This window comes from Sebastes fasciatus, chromosome 22, assembly GCF_043250625.1.
Source record: "Sebastes fasciatus isolate fSebFas1 chromosome 22, fSebFas1.pri, whole genome shotgun sequence".
Lineage (NCBI taxonomy): Eukaryota > Metazoa > Chordata > Actinopteri > Perciformes > Sebastidae > Sebastes > Sebastes fasciatus.
Genome location: NC_133816.1, coordinates 20,162,018 through 20,176,348, shown reverse-complemented (window position 1 = coordinate 20,176,348; position 14,331 = coordinate 20,162,018). Strand labels below are relative to the sequence as shown.

General features: G+C 40.2%; 1 protein-coding gene across 1 annotated transcript in view; it reads left to right on the top strand.

Annotated features, from left to right (window-relative positions):
- Positions 1-14,331, top strand: part of LOC141761001 (mitogen-activated protein kinase kinase kinase 11) — a 42,302-nt gene that overhangs the window by 9,040 nt on the left and 18,931 nt on the right. The window lies entirely within an intron of this gene.

Below are 14,331 nucleotides of genomic sequence, written 5' to 3'. Positions count from 1 at the left end.
ACGATTAACGATGGACAATATTTGAATCGATTGACAGCCCTAATTAAAATATTCAATATATACACCACTGGCCTTTCAAACTTTATTGAATTACTCAACTAGCTCACCACTTTTGATCCACGCCACCAAGAAGAGCACATTTCTGCATTGGTTAAGTATTTTTTATTCAGCAGGAGACGTAACCTGAAATGTCAAGCGTAGCAGAAAAATGCACCGTCATTAAATCAACCCATCCATAAACATGGCTGCATCTTCAGTTTGCTGATTGGCGTATCCGAGGGGTGCCTGGGGTGTCCTGGCAGGGTCACTGGGGGTAGAGCTCAGCTGTGTTGCTGCTGGCTCACAGTGAGTGTCGGTGGGTGATAAGGCAGACGGGGTTTGAGAGCCAGCTGCCTGGCTACATCCTTTCCCTACTGCCTTTAGTTTGGAAAAGACAGGCAAGCAGAATCCAGAGGTTAGGCTCACATTGGATTGACCAGCAGGGTAGATGCAGTGACTATAAAGGCACTGATCTCTATTCTAGATCTGGAGATTTAACACATGTGAGTGTGGACAGAATCCAACGTTAGTAATGATAACAGACAGTATTTTTTTTAGATCAAATTTTCTAGAAGCTGATTTTTTTCTGTTGATATCTTGAACTTTGACCGTTTTCATTTCCTCAACATGAGGTCAAAGTATATTTATACTGTGTTGAGCTGCTTAAAGTTCAGAGCTGGAAGCGAGATTAGCACAATGACTGGAAGCAACAAGTTGCATTTGAAAACACCGCAAAGACGACAGCCGACGGCTAAATTTAATAAATAATTTCTGATATATTTGACTTCAGGACATCTCTGACTACATACATGCTGAAAATCAAACATTTTAATGTATTAATTTAGATATTTTTCAAATTAAAAGTCCCTAGAAGTGTATGATTCAACTTTTTCCCATGGTCTAGTGTTAAAAAAGTTAACAAAAATTGCAATAAATTGTAATATCGAATCACAAATCTTATCGGATTGGCACCCGAGTATCGTGATAGTATCGAATCGGGAGGTATCGTCTCAGTCCTAATCTATATGCTGACATCTTAGTGTTGATAAGAAAGTGACGACCACGGTCTATTCCTGTATATCAGCACCGTGTTGTCTTCTCATACAGTATACACTATGTGGTGTAGGTGCAAAATAAGATGTGCCCACACAATGATTGCACACCCACGCTTAGTCATGAACGCTGCAGTACGTGTGTGTGTGTGTGTGGTTGGATCAGGATGAGTGAGGGGGCAGAACAACAACTCCAGGGGAGAAGGAGGAGGAAAAAAAAAGCAAAAGCAAAGCAGACACTGGAAGGTCAGAGCACACAGGAAGTAGAGGTTTCCAGAACTGAGCCTGAGAGTGTGTTGTTGTTGTTTCTTCTTCCCTTCTCCGGTCTTAAACCTCACTCTCTCAGCCTGGCCTCTCTTTCTCTCTCACTCCCTCTCTCGATCTCGCCACAGAGATCACAAGACAGTTCCCATGCAAATGAGCGAAAAACCTACATATCTGTTAGTGGAGGAGAGAGCACACGTTTGTTTTGAGTTCAGGAAGGAAGCCAACGTAAGGAATGTTGTTCATGAGTGGTTGGCTTTGTTATAGCCAGCATGTTTCAGAGGAGTTTGTGGTCAATTCTGACCTTTATGGGCATTAAGTTAGGGATATGGGGAAGTATTTTTTCTAATAATATGTATTTGTGGATTTTCGCTTCTTTATTATTTCTAGGGCTGTCGCAGTGAAGGAATTTCCCCTGCGGTGATAATGATTGGCTCAACAGTGTGATAATGCGATATTATTGCCTTTTTTGGGGGGCAAATTACTTAATTTATCCTGATTTTAGTGCTATATAAATCAGCTTTATTGTTAGGCTAGGTATATTGTTGCTTTTTAAATGACAAAGATGACTGTTTTAAAACAAATCAAATAAACAGAAGGCCAATGAGGCATAGCGTTTTTTCCGCTGAGACGTTTTGATTGCTCTGGATGAAGCTGAAGGCTGAAGCATGTAGGGACAGAAGACGGACCCGCTGGTCTATATGTGTTAATTTCTCCTCCGTTGTTGTTGTTGTTGTTCAGCAATTGTAGCCTACGTGTAGGATGTGATGATTGGTCTTTGTGGTATTTGTCCCGCCCCGACTCCATTGTGTTTGGACGACCGGGTAAACGGTGACAAAGTTGAAACATTTTTCAACTTTCTACACCAAACGTGCAGCGCTCGGCACCTCGTCACGCCGCTGCCGTTTGTAGCACGGCGTAAATGCACGGCCCTCCCATTGCTCCCAAGTTTCAAAAGAAAAAACATGAACATTGCGTTTGTGGCGGTTGCCTGCCATCCCGTGCGGTTGGCTTGTCAATAGCTGCAGAATTGCAGTATTGCGGTTATTGTGAGAGCCCTGATTATTTCCCTTCTCTTTCACCTTGACTTTGACCTTTGCCTTTTTCACAAAACTTATGTTTTCCAATGCTACTTAACCAGACAAGCAGGTGACTTCTGAGGCTTTATCTAGAGTCATTTCATTAAAATAATGCCTTCGAAGCAGCTCCGCTTCTCAAAGTTTTGAATAACTAAACCCCCATTTTTAATACCGTACCTTGATGCGAAGAAGCACATTAATGTTAATGTAAGGTCACTACAATCACAGACAGAATGTCAAGTAATAATCATAGCCTCTTTCCACCGCAGGGAAATCTCTAAGAACACGGGAATCTTTTTAGTAGCTCAGAAGCTTTACCTGCATTTTGACCCCAGTAATCAGGGTCTGAATTTAGTTCCTGAGCCGTAGTTCCTGCCTCTTCGTACCCGGTTGAGTTTGAACCGTCATATTTACGTCCTCAGGATATCGGCGCTCCCTCCCACCCCTACCGTACTACCTTGACCTCAGAACTTCTGGGGTCAAGCCAGTAATGGGCCCCCTGTCTGAGTTTGGAAGGAAATGGCCCCTAATGAAGGTTAAATTTCAACACATGAGCACTGCGCTGTTAATAAGTGACCGTTTTCAGGATCTCACAGCCTTTTACCTGGCAACGAAGGAATCATTTATAAACGAGGGCTGTCAGTCGATCAAAATATTTAATCGCGATTAATTGCATGATTGCCCATGATAATTAACATGTTGTCCAGAAACCCTCACAGGTACTGCATTTAGCATCAAAAACATGCTCAAATCATAACATGGCAAACTCAAGCCCAACAGCTGTGCGTGTGTCAGTGTACTGACTTGACCCAAAACTGCATGTGATTATCATAAAGTGAGCATGTCCGTAAAGGGGAGACTTGTCGGTACCCATGGAACTCATTTACATTCACATATCTTGAGGTCAGAGGTCAAGGGACCCCTTTGAAAATGACCAATGCCAGTTTTTCCTCAATAAAATTTAGCTCAAGTTTGGAGTGTTTTTCCGACTAGCTAGTATGACATGGTTGGTGTCAATGGATTCCTTAGGTTTTTTTAGTTTTATATGATACCAGTAACTTCACTCTAGCTTTAAAACTGAGCCCACCACAACCTAGAAACCACAAGTGGCGTTAATTCATTGAAGAAATTAGTGGCGTTTAAAACAAATTTGCATTATTATCGTGTTAACTTTGACCGCCCTAGTATAAACCTCCAGTACAATGTTGTCCATGTTGTAATAGTTTTTAAGAAGCAGCCCAACAGTTAAAGCAGGTTAAAGTGGTTAAATCAGTTATCACTGCCAACCTGGAGAGGTGAGACTGGACAAACCTGATCAACATTTGGCAACAGTAGGGCACAGAGTGTCCTACATTTCATTTTAATTGTGTCAACAACACTCCACTATGCAGTGAGTGTGTAATAATAGAACAAACATTAGGGGGTGAATCACAACTCTATCTTCACGTGCATCAAATGAGAAAGAAATGCCACCTCCGACTGACTGCAGAACCTTCTATTCATAAGTTGTCAGTCGGTCGTGGCCGGGTGTGTAAACTCACTGACGTTGCCTAGTTCCTACACTCGGTGAACTTGTTGCGTGCCTGCCTCTGAGCTGAGACGAAACTCCAGCGCTGGTTTCATCTTCTGCACTGTGATTATGCCCTATCACTCCCTCTCTCACTCTCTCACTCGCTGGCTGCCTGGTCAGAGGTTGCCAGACTGTCTGTCAGCCTATGGCCTCGTCCCTCAGGGGACAAAGCTCCCGTTCTTCCTGGGGAAAGCCCCCACCCTGCCGGAATTCTCCCTTCGCCTACGGGTGCAGCGCAGGGAGGCGGGGGGAGAGGGAGGAAGGTAGGGAGAGCATAGAGGAGGCTTAGGTTGAACCGATGTGGGTATTTAAAGGCTGATACAGATTTGTACATTTGACAGAATTGGGACTTTGGGTCAATTTTAAGTTAGGTTTTTTTTGCAGATGTTTTTGTCTCTGGTTTATTTTCTGATTCAGCTTTATAGCCACATCAACCAATAGCTGCCTCTTGAGCTGTTTTTCCACTGCATGGCACGGCTCTGTTCGACTTGACTCGACTCACTTTTGGTACAGCAGATAGAACACCCTCATAGTTTTGTCGCGGTAGTCGGTGTTACCGGTGTTACCGGTGTTACTGGTGTTACACGGTGGTCGGGCACACACTGATTACATTACGTACCCACCGTAGTTTCGCTTTTTTTTACAGAAATAAAACCCACTTAGTTCATTTTGTCCTTGGGATGAAGGACGGGGATGATGGATGGGACACAAAACACAATGTTTTCCCTAAACTTAACCAAGTTTTTTTTGCCTAAACCTAAAGAAGTTGTAGCTTTATTGCCTAAACCTAATGAAGTTGTAGTTTTGTTGCCTAGACCTAAATAAGTTGTAGTTTTGTTGCCTAAACCTAACAGTTTTTTTTTTGCCTAAACTTAAATAAGTTGTAGTTTTGTTGCCTAAACCTAAAGAAGCCTTTTTGTTTGTGTTCAAAACATGACGTTTCATTCAGTTTTACAACATATTAGAACGTGTTACTTTTAAGTTTCACTTTTACATCAAAGTAGGCGTAGTAGGCCCCTATTGACCCACATCTATGGTGCTTATAGTGACTGATAACGGTGATTGAATCTAATCGAAATCGCATTGTGGCAGACTTTGTGATATCGTCAAATATATCGTTGTCCAAAGAATTGATATAATATAATATCTTGATGAAACTGGTGGCTTACACGCCTAGTCTGCAGTGTGGGAAACGCAAAAATCACCATTCTAACGTGTAAGAAACTGAACTGAACTGGTCTGCTCGGTGGAAACGTGGCATTACACTCACGCACTGATATATCAGCCTAACTACCAGAGATCGGAGGGGCTGAAGAATGATAGCATACATGAGGAAAAAATGCGGTGAGAGATGGCGATGGAGCTCCAGCGTTGAATTATAGAGAAAACATAATTAAGTGAGGTGCAGAGTGAAGAGGCAGAGAGCGGCTGACTTTTGCATCTGGCATGTTATCGTGACAGGAATGGGTGGTTAGAGAGTGAGAGAGAGAGAGAGAGAGAGTCCATGCAGCTGAAAGGTTACAGCCTCTATCACTGCGTGTACTGTATGCTCAGCACCAGCCACATGTCCTCTCAAATGTCCTTGAGCAGGACGTTGACCCTTTACCAGCGTTTGCTCTCGGTATGCCAGGTGCTGTAGATGTAATTGAGTGTTTGCTAAGCCCCCTTCAGTTACTGTTGCTGCGTCTGTCAAGCTTTCCTTTCTCACACGACACCTATGCAACCACGATAATGATGGCAGATTTACCGCTGGACATTCTTAGTCATTTTGAAACAATGGGTCCTTGATTTTCGGACAGAGGTAGACAAAAGCATACTTCTCATTCCTAGCTGGCAACTACCCATTTTCCCAGCTGCAATGACAACTGGAATGGAAACTTATTTCCAAGAAAGTTGTGAACACATCACAAGATTTAAAGTGGTGCTTTTCTGCAATTCTTTGTGAAGAAAATCAGTTTTTGCTGCTCTGTTGATGAAATCAACTAATCGGTTAGCGTTAGTCCCTAAGAATTTCTTTCTTTCTTCCAAAATGTGAGATCATATTGTTATTTCATTCTAATATAACCCTATTTGGCTGCTCAGCTTTCGTATTTTTTGTATTTTCAAACAGTAAACCTTCACTTTTAACGTGAAAAGAGAAAAGACGACCCTATGTGTTGCTAACGTCGGCTACTTTGGCTAACGTAACACTATCTCTATAACGTTGGCTGGGGATGTGGAGTGTAAACAGCAGATCAGGGTAAATAGATGGTGCGTCATCTATAACCCCTCAACCTAATGAAACCTAGTTAGTTAATGATGTGCTCATTGGCCTTGTAAGGAACGCTCAGGTACTACGTAATAAGCTAATTAGCCTGGCACGCTAATTATTGCAGCTTAGAGCAGATAAACAAACTGTTTAATCCAATAATAATGAAGGCTTTTGCTCTTGTATTTTTTGGTTTTGCAGAGGCTAAAAGTCCCCAAAAAAACACCACCCTCCTGCAAACAGTTTTTGTGCATTGGCATTGCCCGCTATCTGATTTAGTAGATCTGCCACAGCACAAGTTCCTCGAAATACAAGGTCACTACATTTGTAATGACGTCAGAGAGAGTTCCCTGAAACTTGTCACAGTGCATTTTTAATGTTGAATTGATTTTGCAGCATTTACCCGGCTGTTATATAATCCAAATAGACCTAAGGCTCTTGTTTGATGTGAAGAAGGTGAATGTCTGTGTTTGCCCAGGATGGACACGGTCGTACTTTATCAGTCAGGTATGTTTAAAATCCCTGACACTGGGATTCTCTCTAAGCTTAGCTGTTGGGTTGAGTCAGACCCAGCACAAAACTCAGACCGCCGCTGGTAGGAGTCATATCAGCAACTGACACAGTCTTGTTTCTGAACAACAAACAATACCAAACAGAGTCCCGTTGCCGTGGAGATCTGTCACGGTGTTTTTTAGTGGCGACATTGTTGGGTTTCGCCTCGGGAAGACGCTCTGTCTGGGCAAGACTGATCTAGTCGTGATACTCGCTGTTATCCTTTTGAAGGTAGAGGTGGATTTCCTGTTCTGTTAACTCACCTCCTCAAAATGTGATCCCAGGTGAGAGATACCAGAGGATGCTGGGTATCCTCATTGTATTCGCCCAGTAGAATTTATATAATTTGATGTGGTTAATTTTTCATCCTGACGTCCTACTGCTCCTATGTAAAAAGCTATTTGTGTTAGTGCTGTTTCTATAGCTCTCTATACAGCAAGGAGGTCATTAGGGCTATTTTTTTCTCTCATGGTTCCCTCCACAGAAGTCGTACTGTCCAGACTTCAGTGCACTACTTTATAAACTTCTTAAACTGTTTCTCGGTACAGTTTTTGAAGATGTCAGCAGCAGCAGACTTAATGTTATGTGGGTCAGTTGGCTGATTTGGACACAGTGTGAGTGTTGCCACACACCGTCCAGTAAGCAGCTGACTAATGCGGCTGTCGTCGTCCGTGTGAGGGTGGCGGTTAAGAGGCGGGAGGGCTGGACGGGGCTGAACTGTAGATGCACTCTGCTTTAGCTCAGGAAGTGGAAGAAGAATGTGGTGTGTATTTGTGCTGAGACGGCTAAAATGCTTTTTGCATGTTCATTTCTATGCTTAGTTGCATGTGTGTGTACATATATGAGTGTTGTGGACCCATATGTGCGTGCAAGAGTGTGTGTACAGGTAGGCTATATCCGCCCAATAGGTGCAGAGACATTCATACGCATTGGTTATGTATATTTATTATGTGCATGTTATGAAACTGTCAGAACCCTATAATAAATCTGTGTGTGTGTACACTGGTGTAAGATAGGCCTGGTGCCAGGGACTTTTATTTGGCCTCTCTCCCAGCATGACACTGTAGTTAAATGTCCATCACTGGGTGGATAGAATGCTGTCTGTCTACTTTACTACTAACACAATATCCATCTACCCAGAGCTGCACCCAATTAGACTTCTATCAGGCCATTAAATCCGCGTTATTGGTCACTATAAGCACCATAAATGTGGGTCATTCTGGGCCTACTACGTTGAGGTTTTAATTACTACGGTCGCTAGAGGTCGCTGTCGTTTTCTTTTATATCTTCTTTCAGTGATCTACCATGTGAATAGATGATAAAACCTACTAGTGGGTGTAGTAGGCCCCTATTTACCCATATCTATGAGGCTTATAACCACTGATAACGCCTATTTAATGGCCTGATAACAGTCTAATCGGCTGCAGCACCTCTGGGCTGAGTCTCAGGATATAGTGCGGGTTGCCAGATATGATAGGTGAGCACAGGTTTTGGTTGTTCTCAAACCTGGCAACAAGACCTCTCGTTGCAAAAAATGTCTGATTGTATAGAAGTCTATGAGAAAATGAGCCAACTTCTCACTTGATTTATTACCTCAGTAAACATGACTTTATGGTCTCAAGTCTTCTTCAATACAGCATGATGTTCATTTAGTAAATCATGGTCCCATTTAGAGTCAAATAGACCATAAAGCAGGGGATGCTTTAGGGCAGAAGGAGGTGCAGATGTCTAGTTTTCTCTCAAAACACTTGAATTTCAATATGCTGAAAGGTTATTATGGAATTTTTGCCCAATGATGCCAAAAACATTCGGCCTATTGCCACTTTAAAGCTTTCCCTCTAACTGGCTCTAAAGGCCTGAAACGACGTGCGTCAGCTGCCCTCTGAAGTGGTTAGCGAAGCTGTCATCAAAGTTCTGTTAACTTCACTGTTAGTAAAAGGAGATATTTATGCTCTAATCTGTTAGCTCTGAGTTGGAAGTGCTCAGAAATGCCAGCTTAATGCCACCCCTTGTCACGTCATGAACTCTTGCTAAGCTAAGCTAACCATGGCCTGACCCCAGCTCTGTACTTAATGCACACACATGAGACTGATATCAATCTTCTCATTTCACTCAACTAGTTCTTAATATACCTATAATACATATTTGATAATCAGACAAGCAACTGTTGATAGCTTCAAAACACAGCTCAAGACTTAGGCTTTGTCCGAAATCACATACTATGTATTACATACCCAATGCTATTATACTTTTGTGTATATAAACAGTAGTGTGGATCTTTTCGGACGCACTGAGCAGTAATTTACGTTGTCACTTCCGGAGAGCCTCCATCCATGCCGGTTGGAGACGTGTAACCATGGTAACCCGTGCCGACCTCATGTGACCAAAACGACGGTTTGTGAGATTCAAAGTCTGAATTAATTTAAAATATATATTACGCCTTACAGTTAAATTGAAGCGTTATTGACGTTACAGAGCTGTCCTTCAATGTCCGTTATGAACGTTATATTAACGCCACCATAGTGTCCAGCGTTGCATACTGTAATATTTCACCGGGAATAGTATGCAATTCGCGTACTGTTGGTTTCATATTAAGGTTTTGGACATACTAAAATATCTCACATACTGTTTTAGCGTACTTAATAGCATATTAATATGGAATTTCCGACGCAACCTTATTTTTATGATCTTGCTTTTAATACATTTTTACCTTTTTTAACATAATTGTTTTTATGTATTTTACTGTTTTATTGGTTGTATTTATTTGTACATTTTGGCTCCTGATGACCTCTGTCTTTAACACCTGTGTTATTGTTTCTATTTATTTTTCTTGTAAGGCACTTTGAGCTGCATTTTTATGTATGAAAGGTGCTGTATAAATAAAGTTTATTATTCTTATTATTATATTTATTCTTATTATATTTATGATGATTATTTTGTATTATTTTATACTTTATTGCAAATTACTCATGCACAATATGTGCAGTATATATTTGCAATTTTTGTCTTATATTTTATACATTATTATTATTATTATTATTATTAGTAGTAGTAGTAGTAATATCTAGTTAACAATTCACATGTCAGTGTTCAGATGCTCCAGCTGTCATAGCACATCCATACATTTCTGGGATTTAGCCTACACCTTGTTTGTGTGTGTGTGTGTGTGTGTGTGTGTGTGTGTGTGTGTGTGTGTATATAGTAGTTCAGTGGTGTGTATTCACGTGTGCATGAAAGTGTGTCCTTCAACTGCAAGTGTGTGTTTGTGTGCACAGATTTCTCATGCATTGCTACTTGTGTGCAGCTGGGTGTATTGCTAAAAAATTGGACACAATATGTGAGTTAAATTTCTGTGTGTGCATCTGTGAACGAGTGCTTTGTGTGTGTGTGTGTGCGCCATTTTCTCTAACTCTGCTTTCTAGGCCTGTGGGAAGCCACTTTTAGCCGTTCCCCGCCGTCTCACTCATCATATGATAACGATCGTGATTCGGCACCTCTCTCCGTCTCTGTCACCTCTGCTGTGCTCTACCACAGCACCTACTCGTCTCCCCCGTCTGCGTCTGGTGCCACGTGACCCCTCTTAACCTCAGCTTCCTAAAATAGCGCGTTGCTTACTGTGCACGACGACAAAATCGGCTCCTGTGTTTTTTTTTTTTTTTAAAGGAACAGCCCCGCCACTGGAGGCTAATTGGCTGATACCGGCGTCACTTCCTGGAAGTGGGGGTCATGGCGCAGCGAGCGAGCACCCGGGTGGAAATAGGGGTGGCTGACCGGGGCGTGTTTTTACCAGAGGCTGACAAAAGAATTGGAGTAAAGGATCAGGGCCTGTTGCAGTAATTACCAGCACCCTCCTTCAATACCAGCACCCCCTCCCCGAGGGCCTGTGGAATAGACAGAAACAATGACTCAGCCATAGAAAGGACAGAAATAGATTTTCTGCAAAAAGGTTAAATGAGCGTCCACTTTCTTTCTCACTGTAGAGGTTGTTTTTGTTTTGGCCATTGGCTACTTTTGCTATTTTGTGATTTGCGCCTTCTCCTCGAGGCAGAAGTCAATGTGAACGTTCGTGATGGACATACCTTAATGCTGTTTTTCTCCATTTAAAAAAAAAAAAAAAAGCTGTGAAGAAAGTCAAAGTCTGCATTGATTGTCTGTCTTTGCACCTGTCATCATCTTAGAGACAGACAATCACATATGCCGTTGCTGGGGAAGGTGTCTGTGTGTCTGTCTGTGTGTGTGTGTGTGGTTTCGGTGGCAGCAACTGGGTGCCGAAATTGTCGTGCAAGAACGTTATGAAAGAAGTCACACACAGCAGACAACACAACCTCTTGTGATGCATTCCTTTGTGACGTCAAACTCGCTGCCTCTGGGCTACGAGGCACAGCACAGGATGTCTGAGAGAGAGAGAGAGAGAGAGAGAGAGAGAGAGAGAGACAAAGACATAGACAAAGACATAGACAACAAAGACAGTAAAAAAGAGAATATGTGTAGAAAAAAGATAAGTTTGTGTGGTTCACAAAAAAAGAGTTTTTCAGCGAAGTAAGCAGTCAAAAGGAAAAAGAGCGGCGAGCCCAGAAAGTCAGAAAGTGACTGCAAATAGCAGGAGTCTTACTTCCCTATAATAAGTCAAATTCTTTGCTGCTTCTCCTCCCTGCGTTTGATGGCCGGCCTTGCCCTGAGCGATGCCCAGCCTGCCAGCAAAGGGGAAGAGAGGCACGGCTGCCGATCATACTGAGACATGTGATACAGAGTCACACCGCAGCAACCGACGTCCTCAGCATTATATTCTATTTTCATAGAAAACAAAGCCTGCGTGGTTGCATAACACTGGCTGGTTACCAAAACGTGTTTACTTATAGGGTTATTACATTTTACAGTGTATACTTTTCTCATTTTGGAGCTCTGCGTTTGCGTCTATGTTTAGAGGCCCATTCTTGAATATCAGTCATCCATATCTGATTGATCCGTGTCGCTGCGGTCAGCTTTGTCCTTCCCTATCAATAAGGGTTGATCAATTCTGGATTTTTTTTAATCAAATGGTTGGTTTTCGTCATATTAAAGTAAGAAGGGAAACCCCACATTGAAGGCAAAAAAAAAACATCCTCCCAGTAAGCATGGTGAGGTCAAAAGGCGTATAGACATCTAGGTTAAAACTGTGCTAAATTTGGTTAAAATGTGAAATAATGTAGGTTACATATGTTATATATGTTATGTCATTAATTCCTCAGCATTTGAATGACCATATTTAAATGCATAGTTAGAACCTGCAACAATCTAGGTGTCTAAAAATCCACCTTTTAACCTGCAAATGACTAAATCTGCGTTCACTGTTCTCATCTGATTTACAGTGATTTTGCTAACAGATTTGTCAACTCCAGTGTGTGCAAGCGTTAGCACACAGATTTGTTTTTTTTCTTATACAATTGAGACATTGCACACTGCGGTGTACTGTGAGCTACTGTGATCAGAGCCTGTGATGAGGGTTTGGGTGTTTTTTCCATACGGCAGGGCAGGGTATTATATTATATTATATTATATTATATTATATCATATTATAGATATATTATATCTTTAATATATATAAAATATGTATGTATATATAATATATATATATAATATAATAATAATAATATATAATAATTAATATATATATATATAATATAATAATAATCTATAATATATGTATATATATCTATCTATGTATATAAATATATATACATATATATATGTATATATATGTGTATATGTATATATATATATATATATATATATATATATATATGTGTATATGTATATATATACATATATATATATGTGTATATGTGTGTATGTGTGTTTGTGTGCGTGTGTGTGTGTTTCTATCATTGTTGTACCTGTAAAGTGGCTACTGTTTCGTTTTTTGCTTAAAAAAAACAAAACTGGTTTGGACATAAATTGGTCCGGAGAGACATTTTAAGATCTGAAACTTCATTTTTAGTTTAAAACAGCTGTTGATCTTTCTGGTCTTATGACGTACAGTGTTAACTGTAACCTCGCCAGCGGTTTTTTGGTTTGAAAGCGTCTCAGAAGCGTATAAACCATCTACTGTTGTTTCTCTGTCACAATAATAATAATGCAAATGAGCCAAATCCTGCAGAGCTTGAGAAAACTAAAAATGATCTCACTGTGTCTGCATGAAATAGACAGACCATAATCATGGATCTTTCTCACACAGTAAAATGATCAGCTCAGACATCATTATAGGTCCCATGTAACTACAACCACTTATAGGATGTGTTCTTTGTACTGAAAGTGCTAGGGTCTACTTTGTTCTGCATTATCGTAGTTTTCACTCAGAAGAGCAAAGTTTGCCTCTGACATAAATGGTACACTTTTGTCATTCTCACACATTTAAATGGGCTGGCTAGGTGCGTTCTGCCTTGTGTTGCATTGAGGGTACATTAGACTGCACTGTATATGTCTTTGTTGGGTCTCTGCTCTGAAAATATAATCAGCGCTGCCACTTCTTATGAAAAACCTTTTAAATCCAGGGGGTGAGTGCATATAAAATAAATTATAAGCTACCTATAACCAACATAGGAATTGCAATAAATTTTTTTTGACACTGGTAACTAGATTAATAACTAGATTTAGATTGGTAATTAAGAGTGCACCAGTTTAGACATGATAGTAGTCTGCAGGTATGACAGGAAAGATGAATATCAGCGTGCTTTAAAGAGGACATATCATGGAAAAACTCACTTTTACAGTGCTTGTGCACATATATTTGGTGCTTACCAACCCATAAACTGTGAAATAAGAAAACCCTGTCAGTTTGTTGTGGACACCCTTTGCACCGTATTTTTCTCACAAGCCAATCAGAGCATAACGGAGCATTTCAGACAGAGGGTGAATACAGGTATATTCAGACAGACACGATGAGAAAAATAATGTGTTTTTTTTAACATAAAAGCATGTAAACATGTTCTAGCAAACACCCAAATACAAGTATGAACCTGGACATGAGCATGATATGTCCCCTTTAAAGGACTAATGTTTTTAGTCTGGACCACACCATTGTCATGAAAAGGAACATACACAGTGTGTTATTTTTAAATGTGACATTATGAAATGACATGAAATAAAGGCCGAAATGCCAATATGAAATAAAAACAGACTTTTTTTGTAATTAGTATTTTACAGATTTTTACATGAACATTGTCACATTTTGGCCAACAAATCAAATAACTCCTAGATGAAAAATAATATTAATATAAATAACTTAAAAATATATATATGTACAAAATCATAACATAAAAATAAAATACAGAAAAAAAGACATAAATCAAATACATATATATATATATATATATATATATATAACTTGAAAATGAATGAAATAATATTTCATAATAGTGAGTTTTAATAATGTCTTCAATTATTTCACAAATGATTGGTTCATTTATATATTTCATACAATTTATTCATATGTTTATTTATTTCATAATGTCTTTTTTATTTATTTGATATAGAACATATTCCTCTAGC